Here is a 13,361-nt window from a genome sequence, read left to right on the forward strand (position 1 = left end):
AAAGACATTAGTGATCTTCATCATAAGAGCCAAGTCTGATGGTGATCCTTCCAGGATCCTCTATCCTACCGTGAGTAGCCCACTCCTTGGGCAGATCCTCCCCGTTAGGGATAGTATCTCTCCTAACAAAGAAGAATCGTCGCTTCCAGTTGGTATCATTTTTTGTGACCTTAAAAACAGGGTGATCCTCTCCAGCCTTCCGTTTCAACAAGTATCGACAGGAACCAAATGTGGTAAGATCATATAACTCGGCCAGCTCCGGCATCCCTAAGTCAATCCCCTCCTGCTCGATGATCCTCTCAAGGGTACACAGAACCCTCCAGATCATTGGCATGGCCTGGATATAGGACATACCGGTCAGAGAAAAGAAGGTCTGGGTGAAGGCTGGAAAAGGATATGAATATCCTATGGTAAACGGAGTTGCAGGAAAGGCCACCCAGGCGTCGGAAACGAAATCACTCAGAGCGGTGGGAGTAAAAGACTTGAAGACGGTATCCGCCGGAAAACAGTGACGAATCCTATCAACATGAGCATCAGTAAAGCAGCACCTCTCTGAAGGAGAGTCTTTGACGATCCCTTGGCTTTTCAAGGGACTGATCTTCTTGTGATCCTTGTGAGGAGAATTTCGGAGCAACATACTCTTGGCAGGATAAAAGCAGAAAAACAGAGCAAGAGAGAGAAGAAAGAGAAGAGAATACCTGATTGATCTTCGGTAGAGATTATAAAGGGAGAATATCTTGAATTTAACTAAAGATTGATCCTAACCCTATCTCCTATTTATAATCATGATTTGCAGGGATGTCACCTCAATGACGTAAAGGTTGCAACGGCTAGTTCGAAATTAACGGCTAGTAATCCGAATTGCTCATTGCAGATAAGATCAAAGCAAAATATAACTCGTTAATTTACAATGAACTCCTTATATTTTGGGGGCAATTGTTAGGGCTGGATTTTTACAATACATGATCCTCACATGTGATCCTAACCAGTGATCCTTGTTTCTTTGGCAGATAGTGATCCTCAGCAGAGTTCCAGGATCAGGATCACGGACCATTATAGGATCCTCATGCTAACAGTTGCTTTCGTTGAATTTAATGTTATTTTGCAGGACATCTAGCAGGATCCGCTCTTAAGCATCACAATTAGAGGACACGTCTTTACAACTATGGCATGTGCTTAATCGGAGATGGACGTTGTGAAGGATATGGAAACATGGCATGATTTAAGGGCGATAATTTAGGCTAGATTTACTTTTATTTCTAAAGGGGTAATGAGCTGATTATTAGTCTTTTTACCTAAAATAGGTCACCTACACTTGTATATATAACACTCTTCCTCATTCGGAAGAACACACAACACAACTCTCACACGCTTAGACACTCGAAACTATAGTGATCCTTGTACTCAGCTCATTATCATCCAAAGTTGTAACTATTTTTCTTATATTGAAGTTTGGTGATCGGTAGTTGCCATCACCCGAGGTTTTTTATGCCGGAGATCATACATTGATCAAGGGCTTTTTCCTCGTATAAATCATTGTGTCTTTGCATATTTTGTACTGAAAGTGATCCTTTACTTTTTCTACAAACCAAGCATCATACCCCATTTACATAAAGTTTGGTTGCATTATCCTTGTGTGATTTTTGACCAAAACAATCACCAACTCAAATTAAACAATAATTCCTTTGCAACTTCGGATGATAGCGAGCTAGGTACAAGGATCACTATTGTGTATCGTGTAGAAATGTATGAAAATTGCCAAGTGTTTCGCCGTGAGCTGATGAGTGCAGTTGTACGAGTGTGTGTAGCCAAAAAATAGCCAAGTGTTTTTAAAAATAGCTCGCTATCCCCTTTAAAAATAGAAAATATCTAGCCTAACTAACTGTCCGCATTTCGTGCCTTCTCCCCACGTTCTCCATAACGTTCACAATGGTCAAGCACATGCAGAATTGAAGGGATTATGCTCCAGGAATATCGCCATGACCAAGTCCACACCGGTACTCCTGCAATACAACACCGAATCCAAAGTGAACAATCATTAGTATAAGGATCCTTAGGATGATCCATGATCCTGATCCTGAAGCACTTCTGAGGATCACTAATTGTCACAGAAGTAAGGATCACCAAACAGGATAACACTTGAGGATCACAGGTCATTAAGAAATCCTCCCCTAACATATATATTTAGAATATATATTTTATAATAAGTCGCTTGTGTGATTTTGTGATTATTTTGTGAACTAGATATATATTATATTTAGGTTTAAAAATAATAATACATGAAATATCATGAAGATACGACTTCCAAAATAATATCAACGCTCTCACAAAATAAATATTTAAGTTAAACAAGTATCGTTGCTTTACGACACGCTAAAACGTAACTCATTTATGTTTCGGAAGATACTCCCATACGTATATTTTGATGAAGTATTATTTTGGGAAAATGTACGAGGTAAAATATAATATTTTTGGGAAAAATTTATATTTTGGAATTAATATGTTTTAGACAAGTGATTAAAATATGTTTACTAAGTGAGACTTAAAAATATATATTTCGGAATATACCATTACGCGATATTTTTGGAAAATATTATTTTGGGAATAAGAGAAGTGAAAATATGATTTCGTAAATATTACTAAGTGTAACATATTTTTGACAACGAGAGAATGTATTATTTTTGAGAGATAAAAATATATTTTCCTAGTATATGTAGAAAATATATGGTCTTTGAGAAAATATATATTTTCTGGGACAATACATGATTAAACAAAATAAGGTTGTTTATATATATTTAAGTGAGACTTGAAATATATGGTTTTGGGAATATATTAACATAATTTATTTGAAACAATACACCGAAATACGACGCCATTACTTGGCAAGATATACAAATACAGATACGAAAATACATATAAGGAATACCCCATCCTTGGGAAGGAAATACGAATACTGCTAGATCACGTGAATGGATAGGCTATTATCGTAAGACCATTAATCCTTGTATAAGGACCGAGAGGCATGAGTTATAGATCTATCGGGTGTTGCGAGCCCCACACATGGGCCAGCGTGTGGCTGCATGTGGTGACTATGTTGTTCCGTCGGAAGGACCGGTATGAAGTCCGCGTTACAGGTTTGAGTGCTTCCTAGGCCATGTCACTTATTAATGTATTAGCTACACATTAATCGATCTCTTTTTCCTAATTTGCTACATACCAATAACATACATTTATACAGACACATTTTAATGATTTATACAGACTCACATACACATGAACTCGCTCAGCTTTTGTTGATGTTTTTCAAACTACATGTATTTCAGGAAATTAAGTATGGATCTGGCGGGCGTTGGAGTTTCAAGTCATGTTAAGTATAAAGATGTCATCCATGGTCTTTGGGTTTGACTAGCGTGTCTTAATCCTGGACGAGACACGTCTTCCAAACTTTGGTTACAACTAATATCTTTTGACGAGTCCTTAGCGAACTTTTACACAATTCATATGGTTTGTAAAACTTTAATTTGAACTCTATGTTTTAGTCAATATTGTTATGTTTTAAACTCATTTTATGGATGACAAATCTTTATTTATTCATATAGTCGTTTGATATGGTTTAATGCAATGATAACAAGTGAGTCACACCATAATCACGCTTCCGTAAAAGTCTTGGTGTGACAGCTTGGTATCAGAGCTTCGATCGTAGCGAACTAGGATTCCTTCTCGAGTCTAGACTACGATCATTAGGGCTCTCACGAAAATGTTTTACGACATGTTTTCATTGCATACATAAAACGTCCAGATCTAGGGTACAATACATTTTTTTTACAAACAAAAGGCACGAATACACATTTCAAAATTCTTGATTATAAATCAGTCTTAATGACTGGGAGGTTGGTCGTAGAGACCAGGGATTCAGTCTTAGTGACTGGGAGGTTGGTCATGGAGACCAGGGATTCAGTCCTAGAGACTGGGAGGTTAGCCATAGAGACCAGGGAATTAGACTTAGAGACTGGGAAGGTTTGGTCTTAGGGGCCAGGGAGTTAGTCTTAGAGACTAGGGAGTTCAGTCTTAGAGACTAGGGAGGTTTAGTCTGAGAGACAAGATGTGTTAGTCTGAGAGACTAGGAGATTGTCTGAAAGACTAGGACGAATATGTGGATACATGATTGCATTATGAATTGTCTTTGTTTGCAATATGCAAAGCGTTAAAAAAAATTACTATAAATATGCATGCTGTGACTATTATGTACCGGCACACACGTCACTTTCCTCAGGAAACGAATTGTTAGATGATGGCGACCCTACGGCCACCACCACAAACAATGAGACTGTATCTGCGCCGGAGATAGTTACGTCAGACACTGAGAGTGACCCTGACGTGTTGACCAAGAATGATGACGACTGCCAACCGTCCGCGCTGCCAGACTTTGGTGATGAATTACCCTTGCTGACGGCTTCCTAGACAAGAAACTTCATGTCATTCTTGTTTCGGTCCATGACCACCTTATCATTTGGACACTTCGATGATGAGCACCACGTGGCTCCGACTCTTGACGCTGTAACTCTCGTGGTTATTTTCCCCGAGGATCTGCCTCTTTGACGAACTGTTTGATGACGACGTTAATTTGCTTATTGATGATCCTTCCGTTGACACCCAGGATGATGGAAAGTTAGATGAGGACGTTGTTACTGATTTTACATTTTGAGATCCCTATTACCAAACTACCCTCTGATTCTAGTATACATTCGATTCCGGACTCCTTTGAATCTGCGACATCTACGACTTTACAAACAGGCAGGTTACCGCTTTTTGCTACAAACATGGACGACGACGCCGCTTGACTACTGCACTAACACCTGCTTAAGATCACATACCCCCACACGACCCAGGACCTGCCCCTGAGGCAGCTCCAGTTCCTTGTGGGCCAGCTTGATGTTGCACTCACTGACCTTATGCCTTTGCTCAATCATGACCTTATTCCTTTGGTTTGACAGACATTGCGCCCTTTGTACCTGAACCCATACCTGCACCTGTTGAACTTCCTTTCGGGACAATCGCCATTACACCCGCACCCATTGATGTTACTCCTTTCCCCCTGTGGAGTCCGACGTCCATCACACCAGTTTGCCTATTGCTTTCTTCCGAGACATACCCGCACCCTGGGAAGGAACCCCAGGTCAGCACCCGCATAATGATCTTTCACTACAGCAACATTTTCCCTGACTTTACAGGTCGCACCGTTTGCTATAATCACCTCTACAACGCTGGCCAAGCCATTATGATGGTTCCTATGCTACACTATGCTGATTTTAGACACTTGTCATCCCTCACATTATGGAGGCTACACACAGAATGAGTGCTCCTGTAACATCAGCTACAGTTCGAGGATATAAGTCGCAGAATGTTGAAGCTTGAGCTGACACCACGTCCTCCACACTGTTTATTGCCAGTATACTTTGATCCTCCACAATTATCAGAGACTCCTTTTGCGCTCTCACCTGCTGCCATCACACCTTTCCTAGGTTTTGATGCTCGCATCCTTACTGTCGAGCAGCAGAGCAGTTATCACTTCGACGTATATACAAGCTCGAGGAGGAATTCACGCATGTCGACATTTTACTTTTCTTTCTTCCTCCACCTCAGTCACCAGTATAGTTGGTTTCTGGATTATGCGGATTGCATTACATTTGGGTAGGACATTAATGATAAGCCGAGATTGTGGAGACTTTTGAAGACTTCGTCTGACTACGTAATTTTGACACACTAACATATTTAATGAACAAGGGTAGGGTGACCCTGTGTCCCTGTTGATGTGATACGTTTTGGAAGACAACACAATTGTGGCCAGGGAATAATGAGAAGTCAATCATCATTAAGCATGCAACAATACTTTGTGACCAATGACCAACGAAAGCTCAGTCGCTATGTTCTCGTTAAGCGCGTTATTGACCTATATGTGTGTGCTATAATTTTAATGCTACGTGCTTACTTGCTATAAATATAATTATCAAGTTGCTTGATTATACTATGATTATACTATTACTTGATTGGTTGGTATGATAACCAAGTATGTGTATGTGCATATGATCTCCAAGCAACTATATGCACCCCTGTACAATAAGACCTGACCTAACCGATCTTCTTCTCAGAAGATGTCGACGCAAGGGAACACCGATACCAACAACCCTCTACCAACGACAGAGGCGGAATTTCAAGAACGCCTCTTACAGGTCATCGCATAGTACGAGGCCCTTCGCTCCGAGCGCAGCGGAGGTACCTCAGGAAATAACCCACCCAACGGTAATGTTTAGTCCTTTAAGACGCATTACAAAACGTTTGGACATTTCCACGAGTGCTTTGCAAATACCTTACGCGAGTAATGTTACTTATATCGCAGGCTGCACCTACAAGCAGTTCTTGGGCTGCCAGCCCCTACGTTTCGACGGCACAGGGGGTGCCGTAGCCTTCATGCGCTGGGTTGAGAAGAGGGACACTGTTTTGCGTGCGACGCCATTTGAAACAATACACCGAAATACGACGCCATTACTTGGCAAGATATACAAATACAGATACAAAAATACATATAAGGAATACCCCATCTTTGGGAAGGAAATACGAATACTGCTAGATCACGTGAATGGATAGGCTATTATCGTAAGACCATTAATCCTTGTATAAGGACCGAGAGGCATGAGTGATAGATCTGTCGGGTGTTGCGAGCCCCACATAGGGGCCAGCGTGTGGCTGCATGTGGTGACTATGTCGTTCCACCAGAAGGACCGGTATGAAATCCGCGTTACAGGTTTGAGTGCTTCCTAGGCCATGTCACTTATTAATGTATTAGCTACACATTAATCGATCTCTTTTTCCTAATTTGCTACATACCAATAACATACATTTATACAGACACATTTTAACGATTTATACAGACTCACATACACATGAACTCGCTCAACTTTTGTTGATGTTTTCCAAACTACATGTATTTCAGGAAATTAAGTATGGATCTGACGGGTGTTGGAGTTTCAAGTCATGTTAAGTATAAAGATGTCATCCATGGTCTTTGGGTTTGACTAGCGTGTCTTAATCCTGGACGAGACACGTCTTCCATCGGTTCTCCTTCGGATGGAATCCTTGATGAATATCGCGCCTTCAATAAGGATGCTAGTTCTTTGATCTTTAGGATAATCCTTTCTTCTATTTGACTTATGTCTTCTATGTCATCTAGGTGAGAGGTTTGATGGAGTTCAGGTGGAGGGATTTCATTTTTATTTCCACTCCCGTTTGTTTCACGGTTTTCGTTACAGGAAAACGATTGGGCTAAATAGTGGGGAGTGAAGTTTAGAACGCCACATTCCGATTCTTCATGCTCATCCCCACAATAATCGCACCATAAAACGTAAGAGTGGCGGGGATAGAAATAATCAAAGAAATCCATTTTTTAGACCGTCTGGATCAGGCGGTCACTATTTTCTCACAAACTGTTAGTTTCACATGGCCCAGTGTTAGGGTAACACGGCCCCATGCTTCAGTCTGTATCTGGCAGAAAATAGTTTTTAAGATACTTAAGAGTTGACATGGCCCCGTATTAGAACAGCACGACCCCTTGTGAATTCTGCAGAAAGTGAAAAATTAAAAGAAAAAGAGGAAAAATAAAAAGAAAAGATAGAAAAAGATTAGGCCGTTAATTTTAAGCTTTCTTAAAATTCTTGTGTCCCCGGCAACGGCGCCAAAAACTTGACGTGCGTGCGGGTCTGTATATTTTTTAGTATATTTTTGGCTCTTTTTTTACTCGCCGATTTCAAGTTTTAAATTTATAAAACACGATATTCTACTATCACTCTACACACACGCTAGGGCAAGTGTACCCATCGCGGACGTAGTATAGTGATGGCAAGATACCGAGGTCGTCCAAGGACACAAGAGCTTTTAATACCGGCTTAGCGTCAACGTCTAATTGAAACAAACTTTGAGAAAAGGTTTTAAAAACTATAAAAATATAATTTAAAAATAGAAAATAAAATAAAATAAAAGTAAAAACAGATAGAGAAGAAAGAATCACTTGGTTCCGACTTATCTTTCATGTACCCTTTTGATGATTTCCGCACTTTGGGCATTTTAAGATATTATCTTAGTTATAGTAGCAGGCCCCTCTTGTGAAGGCACATTACCCTCAACCTAGTGGTTTGAGTTAACAAGGATACAATCCCACTAGGTCGAAATATTGAAAGATAATTAAGAAAGTTATTAATGCAAAAAGTGGTGGGCCACCTTCCAGGCAGCGGTCACCCTCAACACGTTGGTCTGAGTCAGCAGGGATACAAACCTCGTGGGGTTGGTTTAAAGTTTTAGTTAGTAGTTTATACATAAGGGATTCAAGTGTTTTGCACCTCTCCCGTGATGGGTAATGTCCGCTCCGACTCGTGAGGTGTTACTAAGCTTGAACCAGGTTCTCGCAGGATCTATACACTGAACGAGACATAAAATTTACCCAACCACCCTTCTAACCCCCTTCCAGGCAATTAACGCGCTTCATATAGACCGTAAAGACACGGATATGTGAATTAACGATATATGAAGAATGATTAGATATATTTGCCTTCAATATAAAAAACTAGTTATTAAAGTCATTAATACATACCCAATTAAAAAGTTGCCAAAGATTGAAAATCATAAAAGAAAATACATAAAAGATATGTCTTCACCAAGTGATGTAAGAGTTTAGCTAAGCATGACCTTTGTTTGACAAAGACTCTTACTATCAATCTTGGATCCCGAGACTACTACACACACTCTAAAAGATGGAAAATGGACGATGATGGTTTGGAATGGAACCAAGCACATCTATTTATAGCTGAAATCAGAAGCTACACCACGGCCCGTGCCTACCTGGCACGGCCCCGTGGCCATCTCTCTCTCTCTTCCACATTAACTGCTTGTCAGGTCTTGTACTAACACGGTCTCGTGTGTCAATGGCACGGCCCATGGCCAAAGTACTTGTTGTACTATAGCAGATTCTGAAAATATTTGAGTTGACCACGCCCCGTGTTGGCTTAGCACAGCCCCATGTTGGCTGCCAGTTTCTTCTGCACAGCATCCACCTTCGGACACGACCCGTGTCTGGTGGACACGACCCCGTGTCAAGTCTTCTGTTCTTGCTATTTTGTGGTTTGGATGTGAATTGGTGCTTGGCGAGTTGCGTCAATTCCTTCTTCTTAGTATTTATGTTGGTTTTTGTTGTATTTTTGCTCCTTTTGCACATTTAAGCTCTTTTGACCCTGTAAATTAAAAAGAAATAGAAACACAAGCTTTTTCCAACATTATTACTGAAAAAGGGTTGATTGTACACCGTATTTGATATAATTTATATGTTATATTTTAAGCACATCAAATACCCCCACACTTGAATCTTTGCTTGTCCTCAAGTAAAACTCTATTCGTGGCTTACATACCCTAACAGAATAGGTAGAAGAGAAGGTTTTGGTCTCATCTATAGAGTGTCGGGAATCCAAGTTCTAAATTTATTTTTTTTATTTTATATACAATCTTATTCGTTATGATTTATTTAAAACACAAGTTAAGAAAATTTATTTACTTTAGGCAAAACATGCCTTTATAAAATTCCATTTAGCTATATACAAATTTACACTTCCTCACAAGTGGTCACTCGACACTCGGCCGATGATGTATTAAGTGAAAACCCTCGTGCCCTTTTTGGAACTTACTCCTACCATAGGCTTGACAATTGATCAAACCTCCTGCTTTTAATGTTAAATCCTTGTAAATATCAAGAGGGCTTTCTGAAGGGTAGGTGGTGGTTCAGGTTTGGTATGTTTTATTGGAAAAAGGTGAAAAACGTAAAATATCAATTTTTCTATTGCTTTGTGGCTTGGAAACAAATACTTTGGCATATTTTTCTGATTTTTCTAATATATTTTTGGTTGCCAAAGTTGAAACTGAGCCATAATCGTAATTTCATAACCGATAGGTTTATAAAAATGAAAGATGAAAAATGAAAAGGTTTGCTTTTATGGGTTTGGAAATGAAAATGTTTTTAAGGTTCAAAGGGTTTAACTAGGGGGGTGTTTTTGGATAAAGCAAAGAAAAATAAAGGTTTTGTTTTGAAAAATGGTTTGATCCTGATGCCTCTATCTTTTACTTACATGGATTTTTGTCGGTAAGGACTTGGAACGCATCGCTTTGCCAAGTTCTAGATTCGTGAGAACCAAGCGGGCTATTAACACAAGAAACGAAAATTAAGCAATTAGTATAGATGTATATTTGTATGCTCGGTAATGGCTCATAACTCACTTTTGTGGGAAAAAGATTGTAGTGTAAAAATATATATATATAATCAAATTTTACAAAGATTTGTAATGCCCGTTTTCATAATTTTCTAAATTGATTCTTTTTATCACGACGCTGTCAGTTGTAAATTCGTAAAAACATAATTTTTAGAACTTGTTTTACCCAACTAAACCAAGATAAGTAAAAAATAAAAAGAAAAAATTTTAAAAAAGTTTGGGTGATTAGCGGTTAGCACCTTAATCTGTCTTACACTAAACATGTCATGTGAAAAAATTACGAATATTGTAGTTTTGATACATTAATTCATATGAAAAATAATATACATCACGACACATGTCAGCACCTTAATCCGTCTTAAACTAAACATGTCATGTGAGTATAAAAAAACTGTGATAAAGTGTGTATGTTATCGTGTGTAAACACCATATATGATAGTTTCTTATACTTATTATTGTAATAATGTTTTTACGTATGTGTGTATTGTATGTATGCGAACTTTAGCTTTATTAATATTTTGGTTGAGGGACCATACAACACATAAATCTTTAAGATTTAGAATTGACAATTGATCCTTTCTACCCTACAAATGAAGTGAAGCTTAACCATTTTTCATAAGTTTGGTCCTACAAATAGCTTTTAAGATTTGCAGACATGTATCATGCATCTTCAAAGTCAAAAAGATAAAGCTAACTATAGAACTAATGGTTTATCAATTTTTGCAATTAAAAGTTCTCATAGTTACTAAAAAAATGTTTTTTTTTTCAAAAATAAAACATTTGTTGTTTGTTTGTTGGTGGATTGTTGATAGTTTATTTGGATTGAAAACATCTGATAACTTAACAATAATATATGTTGCTATAATGCTAGGGAAGGTTCATTGGGGAACACTAAAAAAGTGGGGAAGAGCGGGGAACCAACTCAAACGAACTCCGATTGGACTCATTCCAGCGGCGTTGGAACCGGCTTGTCGAACCCTAACTAGGATCTCTTAACCCTAAACCCTAAATCCTAACTCCTAAACTCTAAACCCTAAAGCTAAAAAATAAGGCTAAAACCTAAGCTAAACCGTAAAATATAAACTGTAAACACTAAAAGCTAAACCCTAAAGGCTAAACCTAAAGCTAAACCCTAAAACTAAACCCTAAAGCTAAACACTAAACCCTAAAGCTAAACCTTAAACCCTAAAGCTAAACTCTAAAGTTAAACCTAAAGCTAAACCCTAAAGCTATACCCTAAAAGCCAAACCCTAATATATTTAGGGTTTAGGGGTTATGATTTAGGGTTAAAGATTCTAGTTAGGGTTCGACGAGCCGGTTCCAACGCCGCTGGAATGAGTCCAATCGGAGTTCGTTTGAGTCGGTTCTCCACTGTTCCCCATTTTTTTAGTGTTCCCCAATGAACCTCACACTATAATGCAATATAAAAATGAAACAATAACTTTACAATAACAAAGTCAGACTCAGGTCTTATTATCTAAAACAAGTAAGAAACAAGATTAATCCAAAACCATATTCACATATGAGAATTATTCATCGTGTTTGAAGGTTAATTAGTAGGAAAGGATTATATGCGTATGTCTACGAAGAGAAATCATACATGGTGTTAGGGCATGAATTTTATGCTAAGGATCATCTATCCTGAGACTGGGCATAGATCACGGATCCTTAACGGATTATGCAGGGAGTCTGAGGATCCAGGATCCTTAACAGAACTTATGATTTCTAACAATTGTCACGTTTTTAATGTTTATATGCAGATAATGGACGTAGTGGGCTAACTCTCAACTGGAATTTAGGGGAATATTCGTTCTTTGTGCTACATGTGCCATTTTCCATTAACGGTTATGGAGTTGACATGGTCTTCCTAGAAAATAGGACTTTTTGTTAGCTTATTTAGGGGGTATTGAGCTGAAAAAACACATCTTATTTCGACACCAACACCTCTGCTACTTGCTCTCAAACACACACACACACACTAGAATTCATTGTAACAAGCTCAATATCTTCCAAAGTTGTAATCTTTTTATGCAATATAGTTGGTGATCCGTAGTTTCCATCACCCGAGGTTTTTTATGCCGGAGATCTTCTAAAGATCAAGGGCTTTTTCCTTGTATAAATCTCGGTGTTCATCATTGATTTCATTTGCTATTCGTTCATACATTTGTTCATTTAACCAAGCATCACACTTCACAAAATCAGATTTGGTTGCATTATCCTTGTGTGATTTTTTACCAAAACAGTTTGGCGCCCACCGTGGGGCAACCGGTGCTTCAATTCTGAAAAATTTCGTTCATTTCATTCATTTCTTTGCATTACCTTTAACCGCATGGCTTCTCAGGGAAAAACTACTTCAAGTTCCATGTCGGCGGTTACCTCATCATAGGACATTCTACCGTTGCATCATCTTCCCGATGCATTCCAGAAGAACGTTGACAATGCTCCGAAGAAGACAACCCCCGTTATCACAAAACCAGCTGTTGTTTCTTCCTCTACACCTACTAAAAGTGATCTTTATACTTTGATTTTGCAGATGAGAGGATACATGCAACAGCGGGACGAAACTAATGGTTGGATCCTTCGCGAAATTGATGAAATCAAGAAATTGAAAAAATCAACAGAGGATCACTCCCCATTGATGCTCAGGTCGTTGGATTTTACTACTCCATCATTAACTATCCAGTTTTCCAAAGGATCCGGTGTCCAGATTCAAGGATCCTCTATCCTTCGGCAAGGATCACTGGAGTCAGCGCAGCCTCAAGGATCCTACTTCCAGCCTCAAGGATCCTCTTTTCAGTATCAAGGATCCTCATCTCAGTATCAAGGATCCTTATTTAGTTCGGGAGGATAAATGGGGACGCTTTCAGCTCAAGGATCCTACCCTCAGCATCAAGGATCCTCATCACAGGTTCAAGGATCCATGGAATATCCTCCAAGACCTTCAGCTCCAATGTATCCTGGATCCAACATCTTTCAGGATCAAGGATCCTCGGGGAGTCAACAACCTAGAAGCTATGCAGACTATTGCTTCATCTGGTCCTACAGTTGCACCAGAGT

The sequence above is a fragment of the Helianthus annuus genome, chromosome 12 (genome assembly GCF_002127325.2).
Source record: "Helianthus annuus cultivar XRQ/B chromosome 12, HanXRQr2.0-SUNRISE, whole genome shotgun sequence".
NCBI classification, from domain to species: domain Eukaryota; kingdom Viridiplantae; phylum Streptophyta; class Magnoliopsida; order Asterales; family Asteraceae; genus Helianthus; species Helianthus annuus.